Source organism: Perna viridis, chromosome 14, assembly GCF_037379345.1.
Source record: "Perna viridis isolate PV_CMFRI_1.1 ecotype Kerala chromosome 14, ASM3737934v1, whole genome shotgun sequence".
NCBI classification, from domain to species: domain Eukaryota; kingdom Metazoa; phylum Mollusca; class Bivalvia; order Mytilida; family Mytilidae; genus Perna; species Perna viridis.
In genome coordinates, this window is record NC_142458.1 from 31900444 (window position 1) to 31917170 (window position 16727).

Sequence of the window (16727 nt, forward strand, 5' to 3'; positions counted from 1 at the left end):
CATAAAAGAGTATCCCAGCTTCAAACTCTGAAATGGAAGTAAAATTACTTGAAAATTTACATCAACTTAACATTTATTTTCATAAAATACAGGATAGTAAATTTGGTTCCAATTCAAGTAACCTTAGTTACAGTAGTGGACTTGGGAGGTTTTGACATGTAAATCTCCTCTTGCAGGCATCTGGCAGAAATTATCTAAACCCATGTACATATCTAGTCTAATGGTATTATAAAACTGCTTCAAAATCTGTTTAGATGCAAGTAAATGATATTACTATAGACAAAAAGGACAGACTGTCAGATTCCATAATACCCATCAAAACTTTCTTTTCTTGGGGTACCAGTATACAAGTAGAGGTTTATACTCTAGAAAATACTGTAATATTGATAAGACAAAATAAACAAGAGCTCCCAGTAGCCTGAATTGCTCACCTTGTTAATTTTTTGCCTTTCAAGGGCAACAACTCTAACAAAACGTTCAACAATTTGACTCAAAGAAGACTTTGATAGGACTTCCCATAAGGATAATATTATCAATGGAAATTTCTTTATATCATAGCTTTCAAGACATTGGCTAAAAACTGTATAAAAAAAATAAAAAAAAAAAATAAACAAACACATTTAACCTTTCAAGGGTAACGAATCTAACAAGAAGTCATTCGAGAACTTTGACCTAGTAATGAAGATCAATTTGCCAATTGATACAATTGGGCAATACCTAACAATTTTAGAGATTCTGTCTGACCCTTTTGTTCTATGTTCAGTAATGGTGGCCATTTTTTTTTCCAAAGGTTTGGAAACAATCAAATTAGTTCTATGCTGAATACTCTAAAGAACATTTTTACCAAGTTTGGTTCTTATTGGTATAGCAGTTTCAGAGGAGAAGATTTAAACAAAAATAACATTAAAAAGGGCAATTACCAAAACAAATTGTTAACAATGATGGAGGATAACAGTTGCCAAGTGATGGCAAGAGCTCACTTGGCCTTTGGCCAGGTGAGTTAACTAGAAATGTGTGGTCTTGCAATTAATGTTCACAAACTTGATACCCCACTCCTTATTTGATAAAATGCATCTTTGGACCTCCATATTGATTCGGATAAAAACCTAAAATAGGAGGTGCACAATGAGAATATGATATATCCTGTGTAAGTGTCATTCAATTCCATTCAGCAGTATACTGGACGAGAAACAGAAAAGAAATGCCCCCCCCCCCAATTCAAAAATTCACAAATGACAAAGTCCATGTTCTGCTATTTGAAACCACCAAATAGATTCTGATCAAAATCTAAGACCTGAGGTGCACAATAAGAATATATTAAAAAGATTCTGTGAAAGTTTCATTCAGATTAATTCAGTAGTATTATATAAGGAGGAGTAATGGATAAGAAATGGGTCCACCGTATGTACTGTTTGGTTTTTACTTTCAGTTTACTTATTCAGTACCTGAACCGATCCGTGCAACAAAAATTGCAATCGGTCATCGATCAATGATTAGTTTCCGGTCAGTCATTGATCCATCAAACCGATTCCTTTATCTGGTGATCGCATCACGTGACCACAGAGTGGTCAATGTATTTTACATTCTTTATGTTTGTTTTCTTTGTCAATTTTACAAATATTTATATAATGTTATAGATTTAAACATCAATTTATACTTCTACTTTACATTTCTTTTATTTAAAAACAGATCTTACGTCATTTTACATAACAAAACTATGATCAGATTGGTCAACGGTCATCGATTACCGATCCGTTAGTGATCAATCAGTCAACAGTCATTGATCAGTCAAATTGTTGCACGGATCGGTTCAAGGACTGTAGGAAGCTTGAGTATATAGCGGCAACTACTTCACTGTACCTGTATATAATGTTGTTTCGACACCAGCTGCAGCCTGCCCTGTGGTATGAGGGTTTCTGGTGGGGCTGTATCTTTGATATATTTACCATATCCATTCTCATTGTGTGGGCTATGTGAAACCCCAAAAATGATTCCAATCAAAATCTAAAATAGAAGACGCACAATGAGAACATGTAATGACATTTGTGTGAAAGTTTCATTCTGATTTACAGAGTGGTGTTAAGGAAGAGTAATGGATTAAAGATGGGTCCAGTCCATGCAACAGAAGGATGGGCAGACATTCATATCTCTATTTATTTCCCCCCAACACTTGCAAATTAAATGTACATGTAGTTCCAGTTGCTATGAGGACAGACCCTAGTTTTTACCACCCAGCCTAGACATTTTTGCCAAAAAAAAAATGATAATAACAAGAGGCTCAAGAGAGCAGGCATCGCTCACCTGGTTCACCATTTGTTTATTTGAAAAACTTAAGGAATGAGACAAGCTAAGTTAAAATAAACTGAATTGTTACGTTTTTAGTATAGGCAGCCATTTCTATTCACTGACTGAAAATAACAAGTAATTTTCGAAGACAATACACTAAAGAACCAGTATGCTTATTTTCATTAAATAACCTTAAAGGGCATTAGAGAAGAAGATTTTCAAAGTTTTACATGTCGAATTTTTTTTTTTTAAGAATTGTTCAGGGGCCGTAACTTCTACATCAGTTGAGGATTGTTTTGAAAATTTGGACATTGGTTGGTCTCATGATGCTGAGCAATATTACCCAGCATAATTTTGCTAAGGCAACAGTTTTTGATTTATTTGCAGAAACTGCCTTATGACCCCTATGTTCTATTTTTAGTAACTGAGGCCATGTTTTTTCACAGATTAAACTTTCATTATGTGTGGGATACCCTAAGGATCAAATATGCCAATTTTCATTGAATTCTATACAAATGTTTTAGAGAAAAAGATGTTCAAAAAAAAAAAATGTTTCAGAGACTGCAACTCCTACATCAAATGACAAATTGTTTTGAAAATTTCCACATAGGTCCATCTCTTGATACTAAACAGTATCACCCACTACTAGAATTTTGCTAAAGGCAATGGTTTTGGAGTTATTTGTAAACAAATGCCTTCAGACCCTTACGTTCTTTTTTAAGTAATGACTGCCATGTTTTTTCACAGATCATAAATCCTAACTGTTATTTTGTGCATAATATAATAAGGAAAAATAATGTCAAGTTTACATCCTGTCAGTCTAGTAGTTTCAGAGAAGATTTTTTTAAAATTTGTCCACAGCGACGACGATGACGGATGCTAAGTGATGGCATAAGCTTACTAGGCCTTTGGCCAGGTGAGCTAATAATATGACTGACCCAACCAACTTCGGGTAATCCTTTTTGTTGTTTTGCTACTTCTCCAGACCAAATTTGGTATTTACAACAGTCAACAACCATGGCTCAGCACTTCCTTGCAGCTGCCGCAAGAACACAAATCTATACTCGGCGTCACATAAATAACATACTGTTAAAATTTGAATAAAAATATTTTCTACGACTTTATTGACACCTACTGTAGTTGTCTTAAATGACTTGCTCATTCGTTTGGGCAAACGGCTTCTCCCTAAACATTGAATCGTTAAATTCCGGTCAGATTTTAATTCTCGGTGCCAATATTTACATTGTAAAAAGTCGGCCATGTTTACAGTGATCGGGTTGCTAGGAGATGTTGTTTACGTTTAAATGGTTTGTCCAAAAACCGAAGAACCCAGAATGCATTTCGGCGTTATTTCGGATATCTCGGATTTTTTTACGCGAACAACGTACAATACCGAGAAGTTAATCAAGCAGACGATTGTCACCGGAGTTCGACGGGAACTTACGAACTTCGTTTGTAAACAAATCGTCCTGTAGAAACCAACATGGCGGACATTAGTATGGGATTTCCCCGTAAGGATTTGTTACGCATGATTTAAGCTAAAAGCGACTTGTTCAGGGAGAAGCAGTTTGGCTAAACAAATGAGCAAGTCATTTAAGACAATTTAAACGACAATAGGTCTCAATAAAGTCGTAGAAAATATTTTTATTCAAATTTTAACAGTATGTTATTTATGTGACGCCGAGTATAAGCATTATGTTTTCATTGAACACTTACGTGACATCTTCAGGATTTAGCAACACGTCAAGCTGACTTTGTGTGTTGTTTACAGACCCTATTTTAGAGGTAACTGGAACCACACTAATTTTTATATTTGGCATAAAGTAAAGCTATTTAATATCATTTTTAGAAAAATAATGTTCAGCGTTTTTAAGATTTTTTTTACAAAAGGGTAATTTTCACCTTAATCATTTTGATTCCAATCCTGCAGCACCATTTCTTAAACTTATTTTCTATCATAATAGGTCTGTAAAATTTTGTAGTTCACTTCCCTGTAATGCTGTTCCTATACATCCATAAAAAGTCAATTAGGAACTGATGTAATAACAGACTTGCTGTCCATATGACAACAAACCTAATTTCAGAGAACAGTTTTTTTATTTTATTTTTGTAACCCTGTTGCCCTGGTTACTATCAAATCAATTTCACTCTGCTACTACAATGGTCATTTTCAGTTGTTCTGTTATTATTGAAACAATTAATGAGTTTACTTAATGCATCTAATTTTGTTTTGCATTTCTTAACCCATGCATATACATTGTACATTGTAATGCTGTTGAAATTTCCAATCAAAAAGAGTCTAAAAGTACCTTAAAAAAGTCAGATCATTTTCACATTATAAGAATGTCATAAATGTTTAGTGAAAACAAAAAACTGCATCTGTAAATAATTCCTTTAAATGTTACATAATATTTTAACTCAATTCAATGATACAGGAGAAATATAGACGTACTATTTTCCATTTTTGAGGTGACCTTGAATATGTTTGCCATATGGCAAAAAAGCAAAACTATGAATTTTTGGACGTTTTCTGTACACGTAACTATTGATCTTCAAATTGAGTATACTTCATTTCCATATATGGTAAAAATGTTAGTAGATAGACCCAATATTCCTAAAAAAAACAAGAGGTTGTATACTACATGTACGTATGTTATGCTAAGAATACCCCTGGGAACTCAACCTGGGAAAGGAAGACTTGGACTTCATTGGTAAACAGGAAGCAAATGAGAAAGGAACCTGAAAGGGGGAGACACAGTACATGTCATCATGAAAAAGCAATAGACTAATTTAAGCATTTACTCAAATAGAAGCTGAGAAATCTGTTACAAATATTTAAATTATGCACCACATGAAAAATTATTCTACGATCAGTAAACAGGAAGTAGATGAGTGAGGAATGAAAAGAGGAAAAGAGAAGTACAAGGTATAAGTCATCGCACAAAAGCAATATATACCAAATACGTAAGCATTCCCAGCAATAGCAGCTGAGAAATCTGTCACAAAAAAAAAGTGTAATTGATGGGCAGACAAGCAACGTGATTATAGCAGTCCTTTCCTTCAAAATTCTCAACAACTAGCCCGAATAATACAGGACTGTATCAGATTCAACTATCCTGAAACAAGAAATGTACACATCATTTCCAGGGTTTGAAATTACTATTGGTCCACTAGCCTGTGTCTAGTAAATTCAGTCATGGTCTAGCAAAATGCTTTATTGTACTGGTCCGGTGGTCTAGAAGAATTTTCCGGAAATGTACCCAGAATTATTAATTTCATAATTCCAGTCTTTAAACACTTAAGAAATATTTCAAACATACATCGCTATTGATCAATGTCACAGTAAACCCAATCGAAACTTCTCAGTCTTTCTCATAACACAAAGGTTAGTCTTTGAATTGCGAGTAGTTCTGAAAGAAAGTTAACAAGTGGCAACACTTTTGAAGGGGTATTGAAACCTACCCCTCAAAAACAATCCTCCAGTGAAATAGGGGAACAAAATAAAGTGTATGACTGGACGAAGAGGCGCCGAAAGTTTCAGAATCATTGAGTAAATGTCTACACATGGCTTCAATACAAATCGGAAAAGGAATAGATGCATTGTAAATATAATGTCGTGATAATGCAAGGGATGGTGATGGCAAACTTATAACTGGAACAAAAAACTTGAAATAGGATACACTTGACTGGCACGAGAACACTAAACATGTTTCTGATTTTTCCCATTTTGCCTGATTCTTACAAACAATTTCGCTTAATTTTTATGTCTGTATTAATGGTTTCCATGGTAACAAGCTCACTGAAAACAGAAACAATTCCTTTTCAGCAGTTAAAGAAAATACCAAATGTTGGTTTCCACACAACAGGTTTAGGAAAAACAAAATATTCTGCCAACTTTGATGTGAGTATGTTACATGGAATTTTTAGTAATCATAGAGAAAGTTGAAAGTTTAAGGTTTCCACAGGATTTTGATGCATACAGAGAATTTAATTTTGAATCCTTAAGGTAGGGATAACTGTCGATGTTGAAGGCCACATGGCCTAAAGCATTCTTGATTTTTTTTTTTGCCATTTCGCAAGAAAGTTTGGCATCAAAATTAACTTTTCCATAACAGAAATAAGTCAAACCTGACAATTTAAATACTTTTCCTTTGTTCTCAGACTGTTATACAGATTTTATGGGTCAGTCAGTTTAGAACTTTATCTGTCGGGCAAATAGCTTTCCACTAGATTCTATAAGACTTATCCAGTTGATGACTCCATGGTTCCTGCCTTCTTTAATTCTCTTTTAATTACTATTCTACTATTCTTACCATATAAGCTTGCTACTTGAGAACAGAATAAATTCAATAATTCTGACAGCATGATCAATTTGTCTCCCCTGGACATGTTCACTGAAGAGGCATCAACAAAGAACTCCATCAGCAAGCCAAGTGTCAAACTCTGAAATGGAAGTAAAATTACATAAAAATCAACATTATCTAAACACTGATATACATGAAATACATACATATATGATAGCAAATTTGGTCAATTTAAAAAGGTTTTCAGTGAGGTTGAAAGGGTAACCAAGGGAACCAAGGTTATAGCGGTAATCAAAAGAATGTAATCCAGGGACAAGGACCAGACATGGAAAACAGACATACACAACAAAGAACATAAAGTAACTAAGAAGAATTCAAATTCCTTCCGATTTTAAAAGTAAGAAATGATTTCAGTAGAATTACCAATATCCCCGTAGCAACATACACGTATGTGCTGTGTTCCTGGACATAACATGTATTAGTTGTTCATCGAGTTCACTCAGGGAAGCATCGGTATCAAGAATATTTTTAGTTATTTTTATATCCTGGAAATAGTTTACTTGTTGAACCATAGTCGAAATAAACAAAATATAGCATAGTTATTACACAGTTGCCATATTAAAATCCAAATCCGATTTGGCATTAACAAATTAAATTGAAAAAAAATGAATGATGATAAATGATAAATGAAAACAAGACACAACTGCCCTTGTTTGTTAAAAATAACAAATTACTGATTATTTGTCAATCAGAACTGAAAGAGGTTACTAGAATGAACAAAAATAAGAGGATCCCAGGAGCATGAATCGCTCACCTTGTTAAATTTTTGTCTTTCAAGGGCAGTATCTCCAACAAGGAGTTGTCGAACAGTTTTTACTCGAGAAGACTTCGGTAGGATATTTAATCAATTGAAAAATTATTTCTATCTGTCATGGTGTACATTCAGAATTTGAAAGCCAGCTAGTCAATATAATATCCTACAGGTCCATTTAATGTTATACGGACTGGCAGATTTATCTATTGAAGTACAACAATAATCTTAACTAGAGGCTCTAAGAGCTGGAATTGCTCACTTGGTTTTATAAGCAACATTCTATATTTTATTAATACGACTATGCTTTTTCTTGGATAAAAAATCCTAACAATCATTCCTAAGATACAGTCATATCAACTTTCATTGAATTCTGTCTCACAGTTAAAGATTTTTGAAAGTCATAACATAATAAAATAACAAAAATTAAGAATAGAAAAAAAGTGTTAGAAAAAGTTTATGGATAAAGAGGACGAAACACACATGGTGACAGCAATTACTCACATGGCTCTTTTGCCTGAATATAGCTGAAATATTGCTGCTCGGGCTTTAAACCCCAACAATCAATCAATCAACATATGGCTCTTAGCGTTAGATGAACTGAAAAGTATAATATTTATTCTTACTATAAATTTGTGACTTGAGAACAAAAATAATTTAGTCCATGTAATTCTGTCATTTATCCATCAATTTGCCTCTCCTGAATGTGTTCACTGAAGAAGCATCAACAAGGTCTCCATCAACAACAATACATGTAGATAATTAACATCTTGCTGCAATTGGTATACACATTCATAACCATCTGCACAAGTTTCCAAGCTTCAAACTCTGAAATGGAAATTAATTTACATGAAAATTTACATCATCTAAAATAATCCCATACAATGTAATACAATGGTTTACCATAGTGACACCCCTGGCTTTCAATCACAATACTTGTATATGGAAAATAAACGAAGTCCTCAGTAAACAGGAAGTTATTGTCAAATTTTTCTGAAAATGGATTCCACCATAATTTATGGCATACCTACAGGAAGAATATGTTAAAATTTCCTGCCTCTTTTACTGTTCATGAACAGAACTGTGCAACTTTTTGATGGAAAAATGACCGCTGACAGATTGATTTTGGACTGTCGCATTGCACTCGGCCATAATATGTTTTAAGGAAATACTTAGTCACCCATGATTAGTGATTCAGTGCTTTTTGCTTTGTTTTTCCTTATTTTATTCATGTTTATATGCCAAGGACCTACATGTACACTGTTATCCTGATTTGGTATTCATCGCAGGAGATATCTCAAAAATAAAATATGGTTGTATTTAGTAAAAAACTCAGTTGGACAATGGTGCCACTTTATACATATATCAAACTCAAGTCAAGTGACTTAATGATATTACTTCAGTTTAAACAAGCCGGAATGAATGAAAACCCAAAATTTCAAATACATGTAGAATCATCATTTTTTCCCTTTCAAGGGCAAGAACTCTTACATGGAGTCTGAAGACTTTCGTAGTCCTAATAATATGGATCATTTCAGCTATTGAAATAATTTGGATAAACCTAACGGTTTTGGAGATATATGTAAAAAATTACTGTCTGACCCCTATGTTCGATTTTTTGTCCCCTCCCCCTTTTTCACACCCGGAGGATTGGGTATATAACCAAACCACTCAATTGGGGGATATGAAGATTGGTAAAAAAACATTTCCTAGAAAATCCATTCAGACGTTCTTAATTCAAAACACATTTAATTGATATGTGTGCTACATGTATTCACTTCCGACTTTTTGACAGGGACACCCATGTCCGCTCATGTATGCATGCGTCTTAAAATAAATATTGGGGGCACAATGATTCAAGTCCGTCATATATATATCATTTCCCCACACCTTCTTACCATTAAAATTCTTAAACTCTTCTTCAGCAGGGACAAGGAATCTCCTTTGTCGTGTCATGGCCTATAATGGTCGACGTATAACTGAGCAGTGTTCACAATTTTGGCGCCAAATCGGGTATTTTATAACCGTAACGTATAATTTCTATCTATCTGTCTATCTTCATATTTCCGCACTCCGCCATTATACTGATTATTACGTGCCATTTGCATGCCTGGTTACCGCATAAATTTAAAAAGTACTTTTATAAGTGATGAAATTTAAAATATATTCTGTGAAAACATTTTTTTCAATCAAAAGTAATTTTGTTAGTTTTTGATTTGTTTTTTTTTAAACTATATATACATGTCTTACTGTTTAGAAAATGTTTGACAGAGCAGATGTGGTGATCTGCTTTTTTTAAAAACTGTCTACTGCATAGCTGTAGAACAGATAATTACAGATGTTCGTAGCATGTCCCACTGTATGATGGTATATCGATAATATGAATTTTTTTTTGCGTCTTTCCTTGTACGAATTTGTTTAAAATGGTAGGGATGTTTATTTCTGGTTCTATTGTCAGATGGTACAAGTAGACTTGTTGGGTATATTGTCCGCTTAGGGCGATTGATCTTATAAAATACTACTAGTCTCGTTTGAATACGCCTAAGCTGTAATGTTGGCCATTGCAAATGTTCTAGCATGTCTGAGACAGATCTGGTGTTATGATATCTGTTACAAGTGAACCGAGCTGCTCTGCGTTGCACTATCTCTATTTGGTGGATTTGGTTTTTTTTTTATTATGTGGGTCTCAAACGCAGGCGCTGTATTTAAGCTTGGATCGTACTAGTGATATGTATGCTCTTTCTTTTACTGCATGTTTTCGATGGTAGTTTGTCGGATTTTGAAAATAAAGTATAATTGTTGCTATTAATGTCGCTATTATTTCATCTGGTTTTTCTATCCTGCCTTTTCAGGGCCGGATCCAGTCAAATAAAAAATATGGAGGAGTAGTGCCAGCCGAGGCTACTCAGAGATTGAGGTTGTTAGGACGTTATTTGTAATTTTTTTTGTCAATTTAAACATGAAAATGACAAATTTTCCAATAAAACGGGGTACGTCAACCCCTCCACTCCTCTGGATCCGCCACAGCGTTTTATTTTGAGTAAATATAGATCCTGCCCACATGGTCCTGCCCTTTTTGCACAGAAAATTGTTTTTGAATGTATAACCCACATGCCCTTGGCACCATAAATATATATCAAAATTTTCCATAAATACATGTATGTATCACTATTTATCACCAAAATATCATTAAATAATTTAAATAATTGTACAGTGAGTACATGGCGGATACATAGAATCACCTTGGGAGGGGACAAGGCAAAAAAATCCTCTACAAACATTCATTTACACACAAAAATGCATGTGCTTTTTTCATTATTGCAAATTGATAAGGATGCATCGCCCTCCTACCCCAGTATCCGCCTAAATTTCATATTTGAGTTATTGCATGTGTTCGCTTACATGCATATGTCAGCCTGCTATTTAATGCAGAGTACGCATTAAAACGTTACACACGCTATTGCAACCGTGTTAAAATAACACACCTATCTGAACTATAAATGACTAGTGTAAACAAATAAAATTGTGAATATGCGAAGGCTGTATGTTGTTGGAATCAGGACAAATTTTCATTATCACAAATGAATCTCCGAATATTTTATAATCAATTAAACTAAGCTTATGAAAGACCCGTAAAAACGTCGAAATTCCACCTGTCAGGTACAACAGACTAATGGCCTAAAAAACTAAAATATTTAATTGCGCTCCTGCTAGTGTTGGAAATGGAAGATTAACGTCATGTGGTCTCTTTGATATACGTCATGTGGTCTCTTTGATATACGTCATGTGGTCTCTTTGATATACGTCATGTGGTCTCTTTGATATACGTCATGTGGTCTCTTTGATATACGTCATGTGGTCTCTTTGATATACGTCATGTGGTCTCTTTGATATACGTCATGTGGTCTCTTTGATATACGTCATGTGGTCTCTTTGATATACGTCATGTGGTCTCTTTGATATACGTCATGTGGTCTCTTTGATATACGTCATGTGGTCTCTTTGATATACGTCATGTGGTCTCTTTGATATAATTATCGAAACTGCTTTTAATTTAAGTAAAACAAATATTAAGAGCAAAAAAGAACATGGTAAATTTTGAAATTGTCAGATTTCTTAAAGTGTACAGTAATCAAATTCTATTATTGAATTTCAATGTAAGTTCTTATTTACTCAATATTCTATTCCGATTTATATTTCATTTAAATATACATACTTTCCACGATTCTACGGCAGTGCTTGATAAAATTTTTGTATGAAAGAAAAAGTTTTGTCTTTTTGAAACTTTCCCAAGAAATGTCTGAAGTCAATGATTTTCCGCGTTTGTAGAGAAAACTGCATGTTCCAACTAACTGTTAATATTAATTAATTGGCAATTCCTTCGATGAAATAATGAAACTTTGTAATTGTACTAGCACTTATGTACACACACATTTCATTTTTGATCTTTGCAGTTTAAGTGTAAGTGTTTGTAAGAATCAGGCGCAATGGGAAAAATCAGAAACAGGCTTGTCAAAACCCCACCGATCTGATCTGTCAATAAAATATCACTCAAGGATGCTTTCTCTATTTGAAAAGACCATTATTTGACCTCTGCATCATTGGATTTGCTCAGAAAATTTGGGAAGCCTTTGCTTTTCCACAAATAAACATGGATGATTGGCGTTCTCTTATTGATTACGGGAATCTCAGCGCTGTTACAATTATAAAAAATATAATAACATTGTAACACAATAAAATACTAATAAGTACAAAGGAAAGAAAGATAACTCTATTTCAAATAAAGATCATATTCAATATTGTTTCTTAGAATAAAATATAAATTATGTTTTCATGTATTTGTCTGTCTCTAAGACTCAATATATTTGCGTCTACATGTACACGCATTATAATTATTCATGTTTGGCATAAATCTCATACTAAATATAACTGAAAATTCTGACATAGTGATATTTTGTACAGATCTCTTTTACTCTATGAATTGTATGCAACATGTGATATAAATAACATCAAAACATTAGTTTGCCAAACACAAAGGCAAGTCCCATAAAATCTTCAAAAAAACAGCTTTCTGATTGGGCGTTGATTAAAACCCCATATTCTGATGAATAGAAAGTTCTTTCAATCGATCGCCGTACTATATTATGCTATTGGTACATGTAACATAATAAAAGATAATAAATCAAAATGCACTTTTTTATTTACCTTCAGGAATAATTGTAATGGTTCATTTCTAGGCAGACAGAGAGTGCATACATGTTGCGTTTGATACATGTACAAGTAAAGACTATTAATATTCTATATAACGAACAATTTGAACTCAGTAGCAGAAGGTATAAAAACAAAGACTTCCAATGGCGGATCCAGAAGAAGCTGCTCCGATCCAAAGATTTTGTGAAGGGCCCAGGCTATCATTTGCTCATTTCTACCAAAATTTAAATGCACAAAAAATTCCAACCTGTACCCATAACTTGCGGAACCTTCATACGAAAACGCCACACGTGTACCTGGCTTTTGTAGTAACACATTTAAAACTCGTTTTTTGCTGTGGCTTCGTTACATTGTAAAATCTGTAAAACATAATAAATATGATGAATGGAACTAACAATGTTCACCTACACACACAGCCACGTGGTCCTCGACACACACAGCCACGTGGTCCTCGGCACACACAGCCACGCGGTCCTCGGGATCGAACTAATTACAGCAATGACATTGTAAAATCTGTAAAACATAATAAATATGATGAATGGAACTAACAATGTTCACCTACACACACAGCCACGCAGTCCTCGACACACACAGCCACGTGGTCCTCGGGATCGATGCAACCTACTGTTTGTCCTTTTGGCAGATTATGTTTAGTGTAGCTAAGTTAAGAGTTATATTAATATTCATAGTCAGGGTTACATTCCACACTCTGGTGTACACGCATGTCCAAACACATAGCACCAGTTATCGGTTTAATATTTCTTTTCTAAGAAATGTTTCATCTATTTTGAATTACTTATAATGTAAAACTACATAGCGTGCGTAACGTCTATGCCCAGAGAAGAAAAAAACTGATTTATTATACTTTAGTGATAAAAAAAATCCTGGTATCAAAGGCCTGTGATATAAACAACAACAACAACAAATAATAGATCTCGCCCCTTTTCATCTTGTGTCCTGCATTTTTATTTTTTGAACTTTTTATTTCCAATTTGATCCAAGCCTTCAATCTAAGACAGTAATTTGAAAATGTAAGATAGTAAGTACAAAATTCAAGATAAGAAGTTGAATTTTAAACCAGTGGGTCTATATGCCATGGATTCTATAAGGATCCGGAGTCCAGCGGGCATGTAAATGTATGGTCCAAGTACAAAGTCGTGTATTTCACAATTAAAGTGAATCTAGCCGTCAATACCAGTCCGCTTGGAAGCTAGCCGTCGTTAATATTTATGAGCGGTGCGTTCAAAATTTAAATTAAGTTATTCATATGATAAAAACGTTGAAAAGGAATAAAAATAAGTAGATTTTTTTTTAAATATTGTTATTTTTTTTGTCTTCAATAGTACTATCAAGGGTTGGACCGGGTCCAGAAGTTTTGGAAAAGGAGGTTTTAGACTTCTACCAGAAAAAGGGGGGGTTCGAAGATATCTGCTCAGTTTTGGCAATTTTTTTCCCTCGGAATTAATTAAATTCCCCAACCAAAAGGGGGAGGGGGGGTCCGACCCCGCCTCGTGGATCAACCACTGCATATGAGATTTAAATGAAATTTTCATTTATTTTGTAACTCGCGTAATACAAATTAAAGAGTATTATCAATGTTGGCTATTACTTAAGTAGTTAGGGGCCCCCTTTTTGAAATTTTCTGAACTAAAGATGAAGACATGGAAATTCCCAATATTTGAGGAATTGATAGTCATGAAGTAGGCCTAAAATCGTGGTAAGGAGGGGGCTTTTTGAAAATTTTCTCAACGACAGTGGAAGATATAGAATATCACAACACTTTGGGAATCAATATTGCTCAAGTAGGCCCAAGGTGGACTAACAGACATCGGTCCCAGTCACCAAACCGAAGTTGGTACATAATTGGTAAGGGGCCCCCTTTTTAAAATTTTCTCAACGACAGAGGAAGATATGGAAATGCCCAATATTTTGAGAATTGACAGTCCTCAAGTAGGTCTAAAATCTCATTCAAGTCCCAGAATGGACTGATGGACCTTAGTACCGGCTACCGACTTCGAAGGTGCTCAATAAGTGGTATGAGGGGTCTCTTCTTAAAATTTTCTCCATGACAGACGAAGATAATGAAATTCCCAATATTCTGCAAATTGATAGTCTTTAAGTAGGGCTAGAATCTAATTCCCGTTTCATGATGGACTAATGAACTTTGGTCCCAGCCACCGTTTTCGAAGTTGGTACATAAGTGGTAAGGGGCCCCCTTTTTATACGACCGGAAACAATTTGCGGTCAAATAATGTTATAGCGCAGTTGTCGTCGTCGTCGTCTTGTGACACTTCGTTTACATGTGATACCTTAAGTTGTGTATGAAAAATTGTTCTGATATTTTTATATCATTTTACTAACCACTAATGTAAGGGTTCATATTTAATAAGGACTTTGTGGCCCCTACCATTAGAAAAAGGGACATAAAAGGGTAGAAATAGGTTTTTAATTAAAAGCCATGTAGAATAATTTTTATTCCAATTTTAATTATTCTTGTTTGCTGTGTTCCCTATTGAGTTATTGTAAGAGTAATCAAGGGAACCAAGGTTATAGCGATAATCAAAAGAATGTAATCCACGGAAAAAGACCAGACGTGGAAATAGACATACACAACAAAGAACATAAAGTAACTAAAATCATACATACAAAGTAACAAAGGCAAATGAGCAACTCGGACTCCACTAAAACTGGGAGCATGGACCAGGTGCACCAGTAGGATAAGCGTCCTCTGCTTTTCTAGAAACACCCGCCGAGTTGCTCATAAAAAGTCAAGTCCGGGGTAGACAAACGAGTAAAAAATGTTTCAGTTGATTCCATGTAATTAGGACCATTTTCAAGTCATAGGGGGTCGAAGTATGACCACGCCCGTTCTTAAAAAAATCCTTGCCTACATTTATCAATCAGATTTCAGATAACTATTAATATAAGGTTTTCAAGTGATAAGGGGCCAAAAGGTAATCAAGGGAACCAATGTCTAGCCGTAATCAAAAGAATGTAACCCAGGGACAAGGACCAGACATGGAAAACAGACATACACAACAAAGAACATAAAGTAACTTAAAACATACATATAAAGTGAAAAAAGCAAATGAGCAGCTCGGACTCCACTAAAAAACTGGGAGCATGGACCCGGTGCATTGGTAGGGTAAGCATCCTCTGTTTTTTTCTAGAAACACCCGCCGAATTGCTCATAAAAAGTCAAGTCCAGGGTAGACAAAAGATTAAAGGAAAACTATGACACGTTGAATAAATCACTTTTCATGGCGCAGATCGATTTCTAAGTGTAGGTCAAGATATGAGGCCGACTTCACAGCGCCTGTAGTATCCTTTATCTCAAGTTCTTTAGCATAGATGCAATATATCAAATCCCCTAAATTAGGATTGTTTAAAGATAGTACGTCATATATATAGCGGACACTGAGATTAAAAGATGAGGAATCTCTACCAAGCACTGTATATTTGTATCTAGGTGTACCATTTCGTTTTTGGAAAAAAACAACGATGCATAATGTTTTTAAGTCGGGATTTTTACTGAGTATGGGGAATAGAAGTATACAGTGTTAATCACAATCATCGTCCTTAGTAGAGTGACCAAAAGAGGATAACCCAGATTTATGGTTTTTCACAATTTCTTGTTTGGAGAGTGTAGTAGCAATATAGATCTTATCACTGCTATTATTTTCTACGTCTACCTCTGATTATAAACATTGGATATAAAAGGTTTTGCAGACAAAAACGCTGGTACGACAACATATTTGTCATGTATAGTAGACAATGCTTTTGCTACATCGGGGTCTTTGAAAACTGATGTAGCATTGGCACTCATCAGAAGCAGTGGTAAAATTAGCAAGAAATTAAAGTTTCAACCAAAAACCGCCTAAATTTACCCCTGAAAATCCATGCTTTGCAAATTTTAAGGGGGGGTGTGCACGCCCGCCACACCCCGAATGAATCCGCCCCTGCTCATTGACCGACTTAAAACTTTCATTCGTTTCAAAATTGAAGACCTCACGGCCTTTAACAACTATGACAGAGAATCAATGTCTTCTTGTTTTCGTTTTATCAGTTTTCTTGCATAATCCTCCACGGCATCCATACTGATAAAGTTATAATTC